We start from the raw sequence: 8,401 nt of genomic DNA, 5'->3' as shown, positions 1-8,401 counted from the left end.
GTCTGTTTTAATCTTTGCCTCTCTATTCCCTGCCAAGGGTATTCTTGTTCCCCTTTTAAAGAAGGAGTGAAGCATTCACATTTTGATCATCCGTCTTGAGTTTCATTTGTTCTAGGCATCTAGGGTAATTCAAGCATTTGGGCTAATAGCCACTTATCAATGAGTGCATACCATGTGTGTTTTTCTGTGATTGGGTTACCTCACTCAGGATGATATTTTCCAGTTCACCATTTGCCTATGAATTTCATAAAGTCATTGTTTTTGATAGCTGAGTAATATTCCATTGTGTAGATGTACCACATTTTCTGTATCCATTCCTCTGTTGAAGGGCATCTGGGTTCTTTCCAGCTTCTGGCTATTATAAATAAGGCTGCGATGAACATAGTGGAGCACGTGTCTTTTTATATGTTGGGGCATCTTTTGGGTATATGCCCAAGAGAGGTATAGCTGGATCCTCAGGCAGTTCAATATCCAATTTTCTGAGGAACCTCCAGACTGATTTCCAGAATGGTTGTACCAGCCTGCAACCCCACCAACAATGGAGGAGTGTTCCTCTTTCTCCACATCCTCGCCAGCATTTGCTGTCACCTGAGTTTTTGATCTTAGCCATTCTCACTGGTGTGAGGTGAAATCTCAGGGTTGTTTTGATTTGCATTTCCCTTATGACTAACGATGTTGAACATTTCTTTAGGTGTTTCTCAGCCATTCGGCATTCCTCAGCTGTGAATTCTTTGTTTAACTCTGAACTCCATTTTTTAATAGGATTATTTGTCTCCCTGCGGTCTAACTTCTTGAGTTCTTTGTATATTTGGGATATAAGGCCTCTATCTGTTGTAGGATTGGTAAAGATCTTTTCCCAATCTGTTGGTTGCCGTCTTGTCCTAACCACAGTGTACTTTGCCTTACAGAAGCTTTGCAGTTTTATGAGATCCCATTTGTCGATTCTTGATCTTAAAGCATAAGCCATTGGTGTTTTGTTCAGGAAATGTTCTCTATTAGTTTGAGTGTATCTGGTTTGTTGTGGAGGTTCTTGACCCACGAGGATTTAAGCTTTGTACAGGGTGATAAGCATGGATCAATCTGCATTCTTCTACATGTTGACCTCCAGTTGATCCAGCACCATTTACTGAAAATGCTATCTTTTTTCCAGTGGATGGTTTTGGTCAAGTGCCCATAGGTGTGTGGGTTCATTTCTGGGTCTTCAATTGTGTTCCATTGGTCTATCTGTCTGTCTCTGTACCAATACCATGCAGTTTTTTATCACTATTGCTCTGTAATACTGCTTGAGTTCTGTGATAGTGATTCCCCCTGAAGTCCTTTTATTGTTGAGGATAGTTTTAGCTATCCTGGGTTTTTTGTTATTCCAGATGAATTTGCAAATTGTTCTGTCTAACTCTTTGAGAATTGGATTGGTATTTTGATGGGGATTGCATTGAATCTGTAGATCGCTTTTGGTAGAATGGCCATTTTTACTATATTAATCCTGCCAATCCATGAGCATGGGAGATCTTTCCATCTTCTGAGGTCTTCTTCAATTTCTTTCTTCAGAGTCTTGAAGTTCTTGTTGTACAAATCTTTTACTTGCTTAGTTAAAGTCACACCGAGGTACTTTACATTATTTGGGTCTATTATGAAGGGTGTCGTTTCCCTAATTTCTTTCTCGGCTTGTTTCTCTTTTGTGTAGAGGAAGGCTACTGATTGCACGCTTAGAAACGAAAAAAAAAAAATATTTGGTTCAAGTATTAAAGGGGCACCAGGAAATGAAATTGAACTCCTCCATTCTAGGAGTTAACAGATGAAGGTACTTAGGGGCAAGATCCTACCCAGCTAAATTTAGATCCAGGCATGGTGGTACACACTTTTAATTCAAGGAGAAAAATCCAGGCAAATCTCTGAGCTCAAGGCCAGGCCAGGACAGAGCAAGTTCTAGTTGAATAAAAACTTAAATCCAGGCATGATGGTACCCATGTTTAAACTCTGGAGACAGATATGCAAATCTCTAAATTCAAGGTCAATCATAGAGGAAGTTCCAGGACATACAAGCTTAGGCAGTGAAGGAGTTGGAAAACAGAAATCTAGTGATAATGTAGTAGAATATGGGCGCCATGTTCCCGTTTCTGCAAGAAGAAATACATAGCAGCTTCAGCCATGTAGCTCTTGCATTAGAACCAAGAATAGAAGGGACTAGTGGGACAATTGGTGTTGGTTAATTTGAGCTAAAAATTTAGCAATGATTAAGAAGAAACGAGCATCACTGACATGAAATCTCCTGGGAAGTGTTTTCTGAGAGCATAAAGAAGCTGTGTTCCAGAGATAGCCAAGATTGTGTCCTCATGCTGCAGCTATACTTGGTTATGTGTAAGAGTCACCCAAGTGGTACTGCTTCTGAAGGCATGATAGGATCATGAAGAGCAGCTCTGTCTTGGTACTATGAGAAGCCATTGGTGAACTTACAGCTTCAGTTCCTCTTGATGGCTCAGGACTGAAGGGGGCTTGCTACTCTGAAGAGAACCTATGAGAGGCTAAGCCTAGTTGCAGTAGGAGAAACCAGTGTATTGGAGATGCCAGAACCATGAGATGCTCACCATGAACAGCAGCTACAATGGAGTGGATCAACCAGAACTTAGAATGCTACAGAGGAAAGAGCTGGAGAAATAACACCAGCCCTTTGGAGGAGCTCAGAAGATCATATGAGGATCCCAGACATTGAAACAAGAAGCTGTAACATTGAAGTTGCTTAGGAGACGCCAGGATGTTCAAGATGCCAAAGCCGTAGGCTATCTGCTGAGGAAAGTTGCTAACAGAGAGAGAACCAGTCCAGGAAAAAGGATTTTCCTGTTGACAAAGATGGAAAACGAGTTGGAGATCTGAAATGTGCTTTGAAATAATACACGGAGATGCAGAGTTTGGATTTGCTGATATGGTTTCCTGTCTTGCTTTGGGGATTACAGTTAAGGGATTGGCTGAATCTCAGAAGAGACTTTAAACTCTGGACTTTTAACATTGTTCAGACTGCTATATACTTTGGGGAATTTGAATTTGAACGAAATAAATTTTGCATTATTCTGTATTTACGTGTGACCCCCATAGACCCATATATTTGAAAAACCCTATGGGGGTGAGGGAGTGAAATGTCATTGTTTACATATATTTGTCTTAGGGAATGGCATTTATTAGGAGGTATACCTTGTTAGAGTAGGTGTGTCACTGTGGGTATGGGCTTAAGATTCTTTCCTTGGCTTCCTAGAAGCCAGTATTCTGCTAGCAGCCTTCAAATGAAGATGCAGAACTCTCAGGTCCTCCTGCGCCATGCTTTCCTAGATGCTGCCATATTCCTGCCATAATGATAATGGACTGAACCTTTGAACCTATAATCCATCCCCAATTATCTGTTGTCCTAATAAGAGTTGCCTCGGTCATGGTGTCTGTTCACAGCAATAAAACCCTAATTAAGACATCATATCATATTTTAATGCAAATAAAAGTTTCTCAGAGGAAGATTGAGAGATGTGATACTCTGAAGATTAGGCAAGAAAAAGGGGGTAAGGCAGAGGTAAAATTTGGACATGGTTCTCAGATGAGAGGCAACAATGCATGAAATTTCTCTTGAATCTCTTGTGACCCTCCCTAGAGAAAGGTAGTCATCAGGTATTAAATGTGTGAATATTTAAATTATAGTGTTTGCCTGGACATGGGACCAACTCTTTGCAGCTTTGAAGAAGGAGGGTGTTTTTATAAGGGCCTATATGTCTAACCAGATAAGGCTAGAGAAGGAATTTATGATTGTTGCCAGTTAGAATTTGGTAGAGCAAAAGCATTATGGTAGGAGTAGGAAGCTAAGGATTCATATCTATACTTAGAAGCTGGAAGCAAGGAGTTCTAGTCAAAGGACAGTACCTGAGACTTCTTACTCACAAATTCAAGCCCCATTGACATATTCCTGCTAGGAAGGCCACCCACTCAAAATCTACCCAAACAGTGCTATCAACTGGGGACTAATTATTCAAATATTTAAACATATGGAGGATCTTATCATTCAAACCAGCATATTATCTATTTCATAGAATAAAAAGAGAAATGGATTTCCTATGTTGCTAACTGTTGATAATTTCCTTATCACACATTACTCTGAAAGATAATATTTCAATGAAGTTATATTATAGGGAGAGTTTCTTTACCCATTAAGATACCTAAAATCAATGAAATTTGTTTCCACTCAGATTGATCACCTTTGCATCTAACCAAACAGGAAGTAACAAAAGGTTCATATCTGAGGTAACAAAAAAAGTTCAGAAATATCCTTAGTGATAATATCCAAGAAAAAATGATTTCTATAAAGCTGGAAAATGCAGGCAAATGAAAGTTCATTCAATTAAACCCACTTTTTAAAGTTGCAGAGAATAAACTCCAGTTGTACTGTATGTTTCAGTATATATATATATATATATATATATATATATATATATATACACACACACATATATATATACATATATATGATATGCTATATCACAAATGATTCCATTTAGATTCAAATATACTTTTAACTTAAGAAGATAATATAAATTCATAAGAGTCTAGTAAATTGTTTTCTAATGGGAATTTGTTAACTTGAATTGTAACTCCTATTCAATTGGCCTTTCTTAAATTGTTAATGCTAAGTGGAATAGTGATCACATGCTGTCTTATTCTAATACATGCCTAGGGGATGGGTGGCAGAAAGGGTATTGAAAAAAAGTTTTAAAATTACAAGATTTTTAGTGGATGGATTTATATGTGTGCTAACCTTTCTGTGGTAATAATTTCATTTATATCACTCTATGAATAATGACTAATAATGACAGAGTAACTTCTATTAAAATTTTTAGTGCCTTGGTAGATGAATCAAATTACTCCCTGTAAATTAAAGCCTCTATTCACATTAGCTGTAACATTCCATACTAGTCAGTCTTTTAGATATAAAAGAAATTCCTTTTGAAAAATATGCTTTTCTTTTTTTTATTTTATATTTTTTTTATTATTATTAACTTGAGTATTTCTTATATACATTTCGAGTGTTATTCCCTTTCCCGGTTTCCGGGCAAACATCCCCCTCCCCCCTCCCCTTCCTTATGGGTGTTCCCCTCCCAACCCTCCCCCCCTTGCTTCCCTCTCCCCAACAGTCTAGTTCACTGGGGGTTCAGTCTTAGCAGGACCCAGGGCTTCCCCTTCCACTGGTGCTCTTACTAGGATATTCATTGCTACATATGAGGTCAGAGTCCAGGGTCAGTCCATGTATAGTCTTTGGGTAGTGGCTTAGTCCCTGGAAGCTCTGTTTGGTTGGCATTGCTGTACATATGGGGTCTCCAGCCCCTTCAAGCTCTTCCAGTTCTTTCTCTGATTCCTTCAACGGGGGTCCTGTTCTCAGTTCAGTGGTTTCCTGCTGGCATACGCCTCTGTATTTGCTGTATTCTGGCTGTGTCTCTCAGGAACGATCTGCATTCACATTTTGATCATCCGTCTTGAGTTTCATTTGTTCTAGGCATCTAGGGTAATTCGAGCATTTGGGCTAATAGCCACTTATCAATGAGTACATACCATGTATGTCTTTCTGTGATTGGGTTAGCTCACTCAGGATGATATTTTCCAGTTCCAACCATTTGCCTTTAATTTCATAAAGTCATTGTTTTTGATAGCTGAGTAATATTCCATTGTGTAGATGTACCACATTTTCTGTATCCATTCCTCTGTTGAAGGGCATCTGGGTTCTTTTCCAGCTTCTGGCTATTATAAATAAGGCTGCGATGAACATAGTGGAGCACGTGTCTTTTTTATATGTTGGGGCATCTTTTGGGTATATGCCCAGGAGAGGTATAGCTGGATCCTCAGGCAGTTCAATGTCCAATTTTCTGAGGAACCTCCAGACTGATTTCCAGAATGGTTGTAGCAGTCTGCAACCCCACCAACAATGGAGGAGTGTTCCCCTTTCTCCACATCCTCGCCAGCATTTGCTGTCACCTGAGTTTTTGATCTTAGCCATTCTCACTGGTGTGAGGTGAAATCTCAGGGTTGTTTTGATTTGCATTTCCTTATGACTAACGATGTTGAACATTTCTTTAGGTGTTTCTCGGCCATTCGGTATTCCTCAGCTGTGAATTCTTTGTTTAGCTCTGAACCCCATTTTTTAATAGGGTTATTTGTCTCCCTGCGGTCTAACTTCTTGAGTTCTTTGTATATTTTGGATATAAGCCCTCTATCTGTTGTAGGATTGGTAAAGATCTTTTCCCAATCAGTTGGTTGTCGTTTTGTCCTAACCACAGTGTCCTTTGCCTTACAGAAGCTTTGCAGTTTTATGAGATCCCATTTGTTCCATTCTTGATCTTAAAGCATAAGCCATTGGTGTTTTGTTCAGGAAATTTTTTCCAGTGCCCATGTGTTCCAGATGCTTCCTAGTTTTTTCTTCTATTAGTTTGAGTGTATCTGGTTTGATGTGGAGGTCCTTGATCCACTTGGACTTAAGCTTTGTACAGGGTGATAAGCATGGATCGATCTGCATTCTTCTACATGTTGACCTCCAGTTGATCCAGCACCATTTGCTGAAAATGCTATCTTTTTTCCATTGGATGGTTTTGGCTCCTTTGTCAAAAATCAAGTGCCCATAGGTGTGTGGGTTCATTTCTGGGTCTTCAATTCTGTTCCATTGGTCTATCTGTCTGTCTCTGTACCAATACCATGCAGTTTTTATAACTATTGCTCTATAATACTGCTTGAGTTCTGGGATAGTGATTCCCCCTGAAGTCCTTTTATTGTTGAGGATAGTTTTAGCTATCCTGGGTTTTTTGTTATTCCAGATGAATTTGCAAATTGTTCTGTCTAACTCTTTGAAGAATTGGATTGGTATTTTTATGGGGATTGCATTGAATCTGTAGATCGCTTTTGGTAGAATGGCCATTTTTACTATATTAATCCTGCCAATCCATGAGCATGGGAGATCTTTCCATCTTCTGAGATCTTCTTCAATTTCTTTCTTCAGAGTCTTGAAGTTCTTATTGTACAGATCTTTCCCTTGCTTGGTTAAAGTCACACCGAGGTACTTTATATTATTTGGGTCTATTATGAAGGGTGTCATTTCCCTAATTTCTTTCTCGGCCTGTTTCTCTTTTGTGTAGAGGAAGGCTACTGATTTATTTGAGTTAATTTTATACCCAGCCACTTTGCTGAAGTTGTCTATCAGCTTTAGTAGTTCTCTGGTGGAACTTTTGGGATCACTTAAATATACTATCATATCATCTGCAAATAGTGATATTTTGACTTCTTCTTTTCCGATCTGTATCCCCTTGACCTCCTTTTGTTGTCTGATTGCTCTGGCTATAACTTCAAGAACTATATTGAATAAGTAGGGAGAGAGTGGGCAGCCTTGTCTAGTCCCTGATTTTAGTGGGATTGCTTCAAGTTTCTCTCCATTTAGTTTAATGTTAGCAACTGGTTTGCTGTATATGGCTTTTACTATGTTTAGGTATGGGCCTTGAATTCCTATTCTTTCCAGGACTTTTATCATGAAGGGGTGTTGAATTTTGTCAAATGCTTTCTCAGCATCTAATGAAATGATCATGTGGTTTTGCTCTTTCAGTTTGTTTATATAATGGATCACGTTGATGGTTTTCCGTATATTAAACCATCCCTGCATGCCTGGGATGAAGCCTACTTGATCATGGTGGATGATTGTTTTGATGTGCTCTTGGATTCGGTTTGCCAGAATTTTATTGAGTATTTTTGCGTTGATATTCATAAGGGAAATTGGTCTGAAGTTCTCTTTCTTTGTTGGGTCTTTGTGTGGTTTAGGTATAAGAGTAATTGTGGCTTCATAGAAGGAATTCGGTAGTGCTCCAAATTTTGTGGAATAGTTTGGATAATATTGGTACGAGGTCTTCTATGAAGGTCTGATAGAATTCTGCACTAAACCCGTCTGGACCTGGGCTCTTTTTGGTTGGGAGACCTTTAATGACTTCTTCTATTTCCTTAGGAGTTATGGGGTTGTTTAACTGGTTTATCTGTTCCTGATTTAACTTCGGTACCTGGTATCTGTCTAGGAAATTGTCCATTTCCTGCAGATTTTCAAGTTTTGTTGAATATTGGCTTTTATAGTAAGATCTGATGATTTTTTGAATTTCCTCTGAATCTGTAGTTATGTCTCCCTTTTCATTTCTGATTTTGTTATTTTGGACACACTCTCTGTGTCCTCTCGTTATTCTGGCTAAGGGTTTATCTATCTTGTTGATTTTCTCAAAGAACCAACTTTTGGTTCTGTTGATTCTTTCTATGGTCCTTTTGTTTCTACTTGGTTGATTTGGCTCTGAGTTTGATTATTTCCTGCCTTCTACTCCTCCTGGGTGTATTTGCTTCTTTTTTGTTCTAGAGCTTT

This window comes from Rattus rattus, chromosome 12 (assembly GCF_011064425.1).
Source record: "Rattus rattus isolate New Zealand chromosome 12, Rrattus_CSIRO_v1, whole genome shotgun sequence".
NCBI classification, from domain to species: Eukaryota; Metazoa; Chordata; class Mammalia; order Rodentia; family Muridae; genus Rattus; species Rattus rattus.
Note: the sequence above shows the minus strand (reverse complement) of the source record.